This window comes from Capra hircus, chromosome 9 (genome assembly GCF_001704415.2).
Source record: "Capra hircus breed San Clemente chromosome 9, ASM170441v1, whole genome shotgun sequence".
NCBI classification, from domain to species: Eukaryota; Metazoa; Chordata; class Mammalia; order Artiodactyla; family Bovidae; genus Capra; species Capra hircus.
The window spans coordinates 17,121,305-17,134,890 of NC_030816.1; the positions used below are offsets into that span (position 1 = coordinate 17,121,305).

At 36.7% G+C, this 13,586-nt stretch overlaps 1 protein-coding gene across 2 annotated transcripts in view; it reads left to right on the plus strand.

Moving 5' to 3' along the window:
* TBC1D32 (TBC1 domain family member 32) overlaps positions 1 to 13,586 on the plus strand; it is a 193,378-nt gene that overhangs the window by 90,390 nt on the left and 89,402 nt on the right. The window lies entirely within an intron of this gene.

Consider the following 13,586-nt stretch of genomic DNA (forward strand, 5'->3'; position numbering starts at 1 on the left):
AGGCAGCTCGGCCTGTTCCTTTCCTCCCTCGGTATTGGGTTGAATTCCTGCCAAAATGTGGTCTTTTTAAAAAGAGGCCTAGAAATGGATGATATCTTGCCCAGATTTTGCTCCTCGATATTTATCATACTTTTTAACCCAAGGTTTAAATATTTTCTGTTTGAATTTATACTCCTTAACATTTAAAAGCAGCTGAATTAAAGAAATGTTCACTTTCATAGGTTCATGATTTCCTTTTGACTAGCAAAGTAACTTTTTCAAGTATGGTGGAGGAGTCAGTGAGAATGTTCAACCTGAGAAGAAAGCAATTACTTTTCTAAAATTAGAATTCTCTAATGGTAGCATATAAGTCTTAAACCTTTTTTAAAATTACACTCATTAATAGCTGAGCTTCATTTTTGGACTTTCTAGTTCAAAGAAGGTAGAAAAAAAAGATACAGCTATTAAACTTTTTTGGGTAGTGTGCTCTTTATCTCAAAATGTGTTTTCACATTCAATTTTAATTTTTTGTGAATAGCATCAGATAATCACATAGCAAGCAGTGATGAGGATTTCTGGGGAAATCGTACCAGTAGATCCTCCTTTTGCATAGCAAGTGTTTTTCTGAGTTTTCTAATTGTAGACTATAGATTTTGGCCTCTTCTTATTAATACATTGAATGAATTTTTTTTCTGTATGTTTTCTTTCTTTTATAAGGTAATATTTTCCTCTGGTATTCTGGCTAAATTTTTAACAGTAGGATTTTAAGTCACATAAAAAGCAATCTAAGAAGTAAAATGCTCCTGAGGATAAAGTATATTGATGTGTGTATGTGCTTTCTTATAATGTTTAAATGGAGTCATTCTCTCCTACATGAAAAAGATTTACCATTACATTGTTGATGCATGTAATAACCATCAATATATACAGTGGTTAGCAACATGGAGTCAGACTGCCTGCTGTTTACTAGTTGTGTAAAGTGAGATCTCTTGGACTGCAAAAAAGATCCAACCAGTCCATTCTAAAGGAAATCAGTCCTGAATATTCATTGGAAAGACTGATGTTGAAGCTGAAACTCCAATACTTTGGCCACCTGATGCGAAGAGCTGACTCATTTGAAAAGACCCTGATGCTGGGAATGATTGAAGGCAGGAGGAAAAGGGGATGACAGAGGATGAGATAGTTGGATGGCATCACCGACTTGATGGACATAAGTTTGAGTAAACTCCCAGAGCTGGTGATGGGCAGGGAGGCCTCATGTGCTGCAGTCCATGGGGTCGCAGAGTCAGACGTGACTGAGTGACTAACCTGAACTGAAAGTGAGATGTCAGTTACCATCTGTAAAATGGAGGATAATTATATATTTCCTCATAGAGTTAACCTGAGGCTTACATATGAAAAATTAGAAGGGCATAGCAGTGCTTGACGCATAGAAAGCACTATAAAAATGTTAGTAATAGATATAGAGAAGCAGTACTTCAAGTGTTTCTTTATATCTGTCTACTTGCTCTATACTATTTTTTATTTTTACTTAGAAAATAAATTTTAACTTCATTTTTTCAGTATCTCTGTAGTCTTCTAGATGCTGCCAGGTAATATGCTATTTATAATGTCAGCATTCAAACAACTTTTTGAAGAAAAATTCATATTTTAATTTTATGTTCCTTTTAACAAATTTTTCTTTGACAGGAAGTTTATTTCATTGTATTTTAAAGTCCATCCTTATAATAGTTATGTTTTTAAGTTATGCATCTCAAGTTAGTTTATTTTCATTTTTCTACTGATTCTGTCTATCATTGGTCACTGAGGTCCAGTGGTGATAATTTAAGTCATAACTTCAGTTCAATATTATATAAATCCCATTTCTTTGTATTTGGGATTTTTGCCTGTATCATTTTTTTGTCACTCACACAGTTTTTTGGTTTGTTTCTAACTGTACCATTCCCTTCAGTAGATCATCTTAGTAATGTGTTTGATTTCTTCATTTAGCATTGCTTTCTTCCATTCGTTTCATTTTTTTCCCTTGCTTCAAAAATCTAGACTAGCATAATGATAAGCAAGACGTTGACATAATGGGACATTTCTTTCTATGTGAGAGTTCTTTTACCTTCTGTGATAGTACATACTCCTATGGCTGCAGTTTCTGCTCCTTTTCATTTTCTAGGCAACCTCTGATTGATAGAATACTCGGGGCTTGGTCCTGAATCCACTTTTTTCCTTTATACTCTACCCCTGGTTCATTCACTTATGCCTTTGCCTTTTAGTACATCTGTATGCCAGTGGATGTTCCAGTTTTTTTTTGTTTTGTTTTGTTAGGTTGTCTCATTCTTTATTGTCTGACTCTAAGAAAGAAGATCCCTGCAGGAAAGCCTCTCACGTGTTTCCCCAGGTTTCACTAGTCTCTGTGTCCTCACTCACAGGACAGTTGCTGGATGTCCCAGTTTTTATCCCTAATGTAATCCATTATTCGGAGCTACCAGAAAGCTCATTGAGTCATCTTAATTTTCTTTGCATTTCAAAAAATAATTTGTCTTTATTATAAAGAAATTAACCAATGCAGGTAATTAAATATAATAAATGAAATTCCTTCTAACTCTGAAAGTGACATTATCAACATTGAGGTAAATCATTCTAGATGTCTTTCTATGCATATACAGACAGAAGAATAGATATGTGGAAATAGTTTATAAAAATGGAGTCATTGTTTTCATTTAAAATTCAAAATGAATTTCATAGAAAAGAAAAAGAAACCCTAGTGAGACAGAAAGAACTGCTGAATTTCAAATAGCTGTCTTTTCACTTGAGAGGTAATTATATCCCCAGCATTTCCTCTAAGGTTAAGAAAAAAGATTATATAAAATATTTCAAGTGGTCTGAGCATTATATCTCACTTTTATAAAGTATTGATTGACTCTCTGCTGTAAAAAAGCTGAGGACATTAATGTTCTCATTGATTTGGCCTCCCAGCTTCCTTGTATTCACCTGTGTTACAAGGATGTACTCCTGCCATTTCCTGACCTACCTTCATGAGTCAGAGACTCTATTTTCCTCTCTACCCAGGAAGGAAATGAAGCTAATCTGGGTTTCTTGTAGTGACCTAAGATGAGTAATACTTTTTATATTTGACTACAGAGTAAGATTAAAAAGTTTTTAGTTTTCTCTATTTACTTGGCCAGTTGTTTTTGTTTTTGTTTTTAACTTGGAAGACGTTCACATTTATATTTACTTTCTCAAATCGCCAGCTGTGCATATGTTGTTGTTGTTGTTCAGTCGCTCAGTCGTGTCCAACTCTGTGACCCCATGGACTGCAGCACACCAGGCTTCCCTGTCCTTCACCATCTCCCAGAGTTTGCCCACACTTACGTCCATTGAGTTGGTGATGCCATCCAACCATCTCATCCTCTGTGAGTGGCCTGTATCTCTACGAGGAAAGCATAGCAGCCTCGAGTGACTGTAATACCCAAGGAAGAACTCAGTCTTTGGTCACAGCATTAAGGGTTCCCAGATTTGGTCCCATTTGCCTTCTTTGAAATGACCTAACAACCAGCACTTTTGAACTCTTTGAATATGTTGTTCTGCGCTACATGTAGGAGATGTAATAATGTGTAAATATGATGTGATGCTCATTCTCTTTAACCTCGCTACCTAGTGAGAAATTGGATGGTGATAATGAAAAGTGTGAGGTAATTAATGCAGAAAAGAATAGCATCTTTATAAAGCTCTCCATCATCCCATTTTAAATAACTTGACAATTCCAGACTCTTTATGTGGCTTTCAAGGAGCTCCATAACATCTTCACCTTTCCTATGTATATTATTAATATTTTCTACCTTCCTCAGCCTGAACTAATGTAGGTTAGATTTAGCTCCATCAAGGACAGTGTTTATTATTGCCTCGATACCTGTTTGTCTTGAATGTTATCTTCACTTCTGCCATCTTAGTTAAAATGTGGATCATCCTTTTTCAAGGCAAAGCTTTCTCTATGAATTACTTTCTCCTTGACTTATTATAGCATAAAGTGAAAATCGCTCAGTCGTGTCTGACTCTTTGCGACCCCATGGACTATACAGCCTATGGAATTCTCCAGGCCAGAATACTGGAGTGGGTAGCCTTTCTCTTCTCCAGGGGATCTTCCCAACCCAGGGATCAAACCCAGTTCTCCCACACTGCAGGCAGATTCTTTACTAGCTGAGCCCCAAGGTAAGCCCTATTATAGCATACTCTGATCTTATAATTTTCCTGGATGTCCATTGCGTTTTTGGTCATTCACAAGGACTTAATTTTATTTTTCTCTCTGACTAAAACTTAAAACTTCCTGAGGGAGTATCATTTTCTTTTACTTTCATGCCACCTCATTGTCCAGTATTTTTTGGTTATTGGGCTAATAATCATTTGCTAACAATTAAGACAGTTGCCTGGAAACTTTTTCAAAGAAGCTGTGCATTTATTATATGCTAGGTGCAAATTATTTTCTTAAACATGTCTTTTAAGGACACTAATTAAGGTACAGTAAGATTTTTATCCTCTATAATTTGAGGTGTAATTGACATAGTTCAGATGATAGTTGTATATATTGTGAATATACTTGTATATATTGTGTATAAATGTCTGAAGTAGACTTTAATACAGAAGTCTACTTAAAATCAGCATGCATGCATAGTTAATAGGAATTGTTTTTTTCCTTGTGTTGAAAACTTTTAAGATTTACTGTCTTAGTGACTTTCAAATGTAGTACACGTTCTCTTCACCCATCTTGCCCTTCCGCCGTCCTTTGGCAGTCAGTCTGTTCTCTATGTATGAAGTTTTTTGTTTTGTTTTTTTTTAATTCCACATGTAAGTGATCATACAGTATTTGTCTTTCAGACTTACTTCACTTACTATAATTCCCTCAAGGTCCATTCATGTTGCAAATGGAAAGATTTTGTTTTGTATGGCTGAATAATCTCATTTTATATATATATATATATTTTTTCATTATCCAGTTATACATCAATTGGAATTTAATTGTTTCAACTGTTGCCTTTTGTAAACAATGCTGCTATGAACTTGGTGGTATATATATCTTTTTGAATTAGTGTTTCCATTTTCTTGGGGTAAAATATCCAGAAGCAAAATTGCTGCATCATATTGTACTTATATTTTTAATTTTTTGAGGAACCTCTGTACTGTATTCTGTGATGTCTGTACCAACTTGTATTTCCACCAACAGTGAACAAGAGCTCCCTTTTCTCCATATCCTAACATTATTTCTTGGTGTTTGGGTAATAGCCATTCTAACAAGTGTGAGGTGATCTCATTGTAGTTTTGATTTGTATTACCCTGATAATTAGGGAATCTGAGCGTCTTTTCATGTACTTATTGGCCGTTTGTCTGCTGTTTTTGGGAAAATGTATATTAGACCCTCTGCCCATTTTTAAATTATATTTTTTTGTTTGTTTTTGAGTTGGATGAGTTCTTTATACATTTTGGATTGTATCAAAATGTAGCTGCTCATCAGCTATATGATGGGCAGCTTTTTCTCTCTCATTATATAGGTTGTCTTTCATTCTATTGATTTTCTTAGTTTCATCTGGTCCCACTTGGTTCTTGCCTTTTTTTGTTGTCAGATCCCACGAGCAACATGATGTTGTTCAAGGTTTAGCAGTTTTAAGATTTTCTTAACCATCTTTTTGGAGAACAAAATGGCAACCCACTCCAGTATTCTTGCCTGGAGAATCTCATGGACAGAGGAGCCTGGTAGGCTGCAGTCCATGGGGTCGCAAGGAGTCGGACATGACTGAGTGACTAAGCAGCAGCCACCTTTAGGCTAGAGGAACGTTATACTCTTCCCTAGACTATTTTATTTCAATATGAAAACTGTATTTTATAGAGAAAAAAGTTAATCGTTATTAATATTAATAGTAGTCTTTATCTCAAACTGTAAATTATGTTTTAGTTATTGACTGTAGAATTGCTTATTTTTAACATTTTAAATCTTAGATAGTCATTCTTAATTATACACATTAAAATTTAATATGGTTAAAAATGTTAATACAGTTCTCCTAAAATCTATTATAATACGTCTTCATTGTGGCCTATTTGTTAATTTTCTTCAAAAATAAAACTCTCAAGAGTTTTATTTTGAATCCAAATTTAAAGAACAGCCTTTAAAATTAATCACTTGCTATTTTATTTTATATCAATGAATAGTAAATTTTATACACAGTATGATGAATAATTTTTTGCATAATTAACTTCTTTATAAAAAGTTTGACCTGGAAGATGACTTGAAGAGGGAAAGTAAAAAATACATATTTGTTTTTCAGTTTAGAAACAGTCTGGTTATCTTGAACATAGAAAAGTTTTAACATTCCATTGCAGCAAACACCAAACTATTTATTCCCAGTGACACAGATGCCAAGTAAACTTAAATCTTATTAACACTGGTAATAAGAAATAATTTTAAAATTCTTTTGTAATCTTTAACTTCAAAAATTAGAATATAACCACAAAACTGTCCACATTTTGGATTCTGGATATACACACATGCATATATCAAAAACATAATTTTATTCTATTAAGTTAATTTAAAGAAGGTAATCTTTAAACATCTCAGGTCAAACAGAAGATTGCAAGAGTGAACATAGATATTTTAAGAATCAATGAGCTAAATGGATCGGAATGGGCAAATTTAATTCAGATGACCCCTGTATCTACTACTGTGGGCAAGAATCCCTAAGAAGAAATGAAGTAGCTCTCATAGTCAACAAAAGAGTCCAAAATGCAGTAATTGGGTGCCATCTCAAAAATGACAGAATGATCTCTGTTCGTTTCCTAGGCAAACCATTCAATATCACAGTAATCTAAGTCTATGCCCCAGCCACTAATGCCGAAGAAACTGAAGTTGAATGGTTTTGTGAAGACCTACAAGACCTTCTAGAACTAACACCAGAAAAATATGTCCTTTTCATCAAAGGGGACTGGAATGCAAAAGTAGGAAGTCAAGAGATCCTTGTAGTAACAGGCAAGTTTGGCCTTGGAGTACAAAATGAAGCAGGGCAGAAGCTAACAGAGTTTTGCCAAGAGAACGCACTGGTCATAGCAAACACCCACTTCCAGCAATACGAGAGATGACTACACATGGACATCACCAGATGGTCAATACCGAAGTAAGATTGATTATATTCTTTGCACCCAAAGATGGAGAAGCTCTATACAGTCAGCAAAAACAAGACCAGGAGCTGACTGTGCTTCAGATCATGAACTCTTTATTGCCAAATTGAGACTTAAATTGAAGGAAGTAGGGAAAACCGCTAGACCGTTCAGATATGACCTAAATCAAATCCCTTATGATTATACAGTAGAAGTGACAAGGAGATTCAAAGAATTAGGTCTGATAGAGTGCCTGAAGAACTGTGGACAGAGATTCTAAACATTGTACAGGAGGCGGTGCTCAAAACCATCCACAAGAAAAAGGAATGCAAAAAGGCAAAATGATTGTCTCAGGAGCCCTTACAACTAGTTAAGAAAAGAGAAGTGAAAGACAAAGGAGAAAAGGAAAGATGTATCCGTATGAATGGAGAGTTCCTAAGAATAGCAAGGAGAGAGATGAGAAAGCCTTCCTAAGTGATCAGTGCAAAGAAATAGAGGAAAACAATAGAATGGGAAAGACTAGCAATCTTTTCAAGAAAATTAAAGATACCAAGGGAACATTTCATGTAAAGATGGGCACAAGAAAGGACAGAAACAGTATGAACCTAACAGAAGCAGACAATAATTAGAAGAGGTGACAAGAGTACACAGAAGTAGGTCTTCATGACCCTAGGTAACTGCGATGGTGTGATGACTCACCTAGAGCCAGATATGCTGGAGTGTGAAGTCAGGTGGGCCTTAGGGAAGCATTACTATGAACAAAGCTAGTTAAGGTGATGGAATTCCAGCTGAGCTATTTCAAATCCTAAAAGGTGATGCTGTGAAATGCTGTACTCAATATGCCAGCAAATTTGGAAAACTCAGCAGTGGCCACAGGACTGGAAAAGGTCAGTTTTCATTCTAATCTCAAGGAAAGGTAATGCCAGATAATGTTCAAACTCATGTGCACTCATCTCACATGCTAGCAAGGAATGCTCAAAATTCTCTAAGCAAGGCTTCAACAGTACATGAACTGAGAACTTGCAGAATGTCAAGCTGGATTTAGAAAAGGCAGAGGAACCAGAGAGCAAATTGCCAACATCCACTGAACCATAGAAAAAGCAACAGAATCCCAGAAAAACATGTACTTCTGCTTCATTAACTATGCTGAAGCTTTTGACTGTGTGGATCACAACAAACTGTGGAAGAGATGGGAATACCAGACCTCCTTACTTGCCCCCTGAAATATCTTTATTCAGGTCAAGAAGCAATAGTTAGAACTGGACATGGAACGATGGACTGGTTCCAAATTGGGAAAGGAGTATGTCAAGGTTGTACATTGTCAGCCTGCTTATTTAACCTCTATGCAGAGTACATCATACAAAATGCCAGACTAGATGAAGCACAAGCTGGAATCAGGATTGCTGGAAGAAATATCAGTAGCCTCACATACATAGATGACACCACCCTTATGGCAGAAAGCAAAGAGGAACTGAAAGCCTCTTGATGAAAGTGAAAGAGGAGTTTGGAAAAGCTGACTTAAAAGTTAGCATTCAAAAATTGAAGATCATGACATCTGGTCCCTTCACTTCATTGCAAATAGATGGGGAAACAATGAAAACAGTGGGAGACTTTATTTTCTTGGGCTCCAAAATCACTGCAGATTGTGACTGCAGCCATGAAATTAAAAGGTGATTACTCCTTGGAAGAAAAGCTATGACCACCCTTTACAGCACTTTTAAAAACAGAGAGATTACTTTACCAAAGATGATCCATATAGTCAAAGCTTTGGTTTTTCCAGTAGTCATGTATGGATGTGAGAGTTGGACCATAAAGAAGGCTGAGCACTGAAAAATTGATGCCTCTCTCTGTGGTGTTGGAGAAGACTCTTGATAGTCCCTTGGACAATAAGGAGTACAAATAGTCAATCCTAAGGGAAATTAATCCTGAATATTCATTGGCAAGACTGATGCTGAAGATGAAGCTCTGATACTTTGATCAGCCAATGTGAAGAACTGAATCATTTGAAAAGACCCTGCTACTGGGTAAGATTGAAGGCAAGAAGAGAAGGGGATGACAGAGGATGAGATTGTTGGATGGCATCACCAACTCGATGGACACACATTTGAGTAAGCTCTGGGAGTTGGGGACAGATACGGAAGCCTGGCGTACTGCTGTCCATGGAGTCACAGAGTCAGACCTGACTGAGAGACTGAACTGAACAGAAAGAAGACAATCAAATGATATCTAACGAATTAAAATAACCAACTTAGAAGTCTCTGTCAGAGTTCTTGTTTGTATAGAATGATTAGAATATAATGAAAACAATATTCATTATCCTAAGGGAAAACTCATACCTCTTGAAGATAACCACCACTAGTCTCTTCATGCCTATAGTTCCTTTGATTGAAAATTCTTTTCGAACAATAGGCTTATTGTTTTTAATCTGCCTTTTTTACTTATTTTAAATTATTCTCTCATATCTATAAATATTCATCTATACCATAATTTTAAAGGGATGAATAATATTCCAGTGCCTATCCCAGCTTTCTGTTTGTTTATAAATGTAGCTTTTAAAAAATTTGCATCTTTATAAATATCTCATTCCATATTTATTTCTTAAAACTATTCTTTAGAAATGGGCTTGCTTAGTTTATGTTTACTGACTATGCCAAAGCCTTTGACTGTGGAGCAGTAAACTGTGGAACATTCTGAGAGAGATGGGAATAGCAGACCACCTGACCTGCCTCTTGAGAAACCTGTATGCAGGTCAGGAAGCAACAGTTACAAGTGGACATGGAACAACAGACTGGTTCCAAATAGGAAAAGGAGTACATCAAGGCCATATATTGTCACTCTGCTTATTTAACTTCTATGCAGAGTACATCATGAGAAACGCTGGGCTGGAAGAAGCACAAGCTGGAATCAAGATTGCCGGGAGAAATATCAATAACCTCAGATATGCGGATGATACCACTCTTATGGCAAAGTGAAGAGGAACTAAAAAGCCTCTTGATGTAAGTGAAAGAGGAGAGTGAAAAAGTTGGCTTAAAGCTCAACATTCAGAAAACGAAGATCATGGCATCCAGTCCCATCACTTCATGGCAAATAGGTTGGTAAACAGTGGAAACAGTGTCAGACTTTATTTTGGGGGGCTCCAAAATCACTGCAGATGGTGATCGCAACAATGAAGTTAAAAGATGCTTACTCCTTGGATGGAAAGTTATGACCAACCTAGACAGCATATTAAAAAGCAGAGACATTACTTTGTCAGCAAAGGTCCATCTAGTCAAGGCTATGGTTTTTCCAGTAGTCATGTATGGATGTGAGAGTTGGACTATAAAGAAAGCTGAGCGCCAAAGAATTGATGCTTTTGAACTGTGGTGCTGGAGAAGACTCTTGAGAGTCCCTTGGACTACAAGGAGATGCAACCAGTCCATCCGAAAAGAGATCAGTCCTGGGTGTTCATTGGAAGGACTGATGTTGAAGCTGAAACTCCAATACTTTGGCCACCTGATGTGAAGAGCTAACTCATTTGAAAAGACCCTGATGCTGGGAAAGATTGAAGGCAGGAAGAGAAGGGAACGACAGAGGATGAGATCGTTGGATGGCATCACTGACTCAATGGGCATGAGTATGGGTAAACTCTGCGAGCTGATGATGGACAGGGAGGCCTGGCATGCTGCGGTTCATGGGGTAACAAAGAGTCAGATGCCGCTAAGCAACTGAACTAAACTGAGTTCAAGTTTTGGCATATTTCCTACCTTATGTATTTCTATATGCCCTCTTCCTATGACTCATTTTGCCTGACCTCTCTGTACCATTTTATATCCTTCCAAACTTTGACAGTTTCCTTTCATTTGGTTCATTCATTGAGAAAATAGTTATTGAATTCCTACTAAGTGCTGCACTGCTATATATGGTCTGTTTGGGAGAATTGTATGGCGTTTGTCTCTTTATTTCTGGAGTCCTTTTTATGAGTCATTTTTTATGACTTTTCCTCTTTTACTACCTACCTTTCTGACTGAATTCTAGAGTATGTCTTTGGTCCTTTACCCATTTTTTAAATTATTATTATTTTTATTTTCTACAGTGGTTTCAATTTTCACTTCTTTACTAGCTAACCTTGTATCTTTCTATCTATCCTCTATGCTATCTCTTGACCATATGTCCAGATTTTATTGACCATTTGGATATGCACACACAAGTTTGGGCTTCCCCAGTGACTCAGCTGGTAAAGAATCTGCCTGCAATGCAGTAGACCCCGGTTCGACTCTTGGGTCAGGAAGTTCCCCTGAAGAAGGGATAGGCTGCTAATTCCATTTTTCTTGGGCTTCCCTGGTGACTCAGATGGTGAAGAATCTGCCTGCAATGTGATCCCTGGGTTGGGAAGATCCCCTGCAGGAGGGCATGGCAACCCACTCCAGTATTCCTGCCTGGAGAATCCCCATAGACAAAGGAGCCTGGTGGTCTATAGTGCATAGGGTCTCAAAGAGTCAGACACAACTGAGCAACTAAGCACAGCACAGCACACCACACAAGTTCAGCAAACTTGTTATATTCCAAAGCTATACTCTGTGTGTACTTAGGGAAATCCAAACTAACTGTTAGCTTCAGGAGATCCCAGAGCACTTTCTGAAACTATGATGTGAATTTGGTACGTAGCTCAAATGAGGAGGCTTTCCACAGCCTCTGCTCACTCTTTTTGCTGTTCACTAGTTTTATGGGCAAACTGACCTTGCCCCCTTTTTTATTCTTCATAAACAGCTACAGGTATATCAGAATCTTTAAGCTCCAGATTTGTACGTGTGGTTAGTGTGCTCGTAATTTATGTCTCATTGTTGGGTTTGATCAAATGGCAAAGAACTGGGTATTGCATTTTTACTAGCTAGTTTGTGTGTACTAATCAGAAGGAAATCTTCTGTATTGGATTTTTGTATTGTTTGGTTAAGTAAAATATACATGATGCATTTGATTAAAGTTGATAGAAGTAAAACATGTAATTTATGGTGATGCATTTTTGAAAATAGTTAAAATGTTATTAGAAATGTGTTGTTTCAGTGTATTCAAGGAAGAAAAGCTAGGGAAAAAATGACAGGGTGAAGAGAAGAGGCATGTGACTCCTAGCATGAGGAAAGCAATGAACATTTTTGGGCTTCATTCAAATAGAGATGATAGCTAAGAGTATACTGCCCAGAACCATTCTGGTAGCCTGGACAAGTGCCCATTTGCTCACGTTAATGATACGATGGTAATGATTAAAAAGTGACATACAAAGAATGTGGTAATTAAGAATAGGGAATTATTCTGGTGTTGAGATTTGATTTAGGTTATTAGCAAATTCATGGGGCAATAGACTATGTTCAAAATACATCCCAAACCTAGTGAAAAGGTTAGGCCCAAATTTGAGGCCATTTTATTCCTTGAAACAGTTCAAATAAACATTCATATTAAGGAGACACTGATTTTCACTTCCAGAAATGAATTGAAATTCAGAATATTTGGTTGGATTTTAAAAATAAATTTCTCTGTACCATGCATTATAGACACACATTCTTTTAAACTTACGAATATTATAATGGATATTAACTTGGCATTATCCAGGCTCAAGTGCCACAGTTTCTGATTTGAAATTCTAAAATTCTACGAATTTATTTGCTACCTGCATCTAATCTTAACCTCAGGTGATGAGATTTTTTGTAATCTTTATTTAGCCTGCCTAACTTGAATATCAATATATTTTGCCAAAGAAATACTAATATGCTTGATTATGAGGTATTGCTCCAGACTCCGTGTATACTATTTTGTTGCTAAATGCATAAAAATTTAAATTCTTGGTCCTAAGGTTTACGGATATGGAATTATAGACCTTTACATTGTAACTTTGCAATTTTTAAGTCACTGAAGTTTAAGGAGAGGGAGACTTTTGGGAAAGAAAAATTATATAATGTGTAGTATTTGAAAATCCAACTTTTCAGTGATGTAAGATACCCATTTCCACACTAGGTTGGGAGGCTCCCTTTGCATCTGAGGCAAAACAGTGTATCTTCCATGTTCAGAGCAGGGTTTATGGTTCAGCTGCATTACTCTCATTATCCCAACTCATTTAGGGCAAATGGGCTTTCCTTGAGTCAGCCCTCACAGGGGAACCTCACAGAGGCTCACAGCATGACTAACGTGAGCTGGTTCACCTCACAGCTCGATCACATTGTTAGTGAAAACAATCTGGCCTAGTTATCTTTGGTTATAACTAGATTATGGTAGTTATGCTTATTGATGACAGTTTCAAGGATATATTGATATCTCCTGACAATATGATTTGACAGCATTGAATCTGCTGGGTTAAAGCTCAAGTGACAGAATTTCCACCTCAAGTTTTAGACCTTATTCTAGCCTTTAGGTCACCTAAAGTTGAGAGTTAGGGATTACTTGATATGAATCAGAGAAGCATACCCAAATATTGTAGGGGTTGTTGCTAAAATTCACAGAGTCATGCA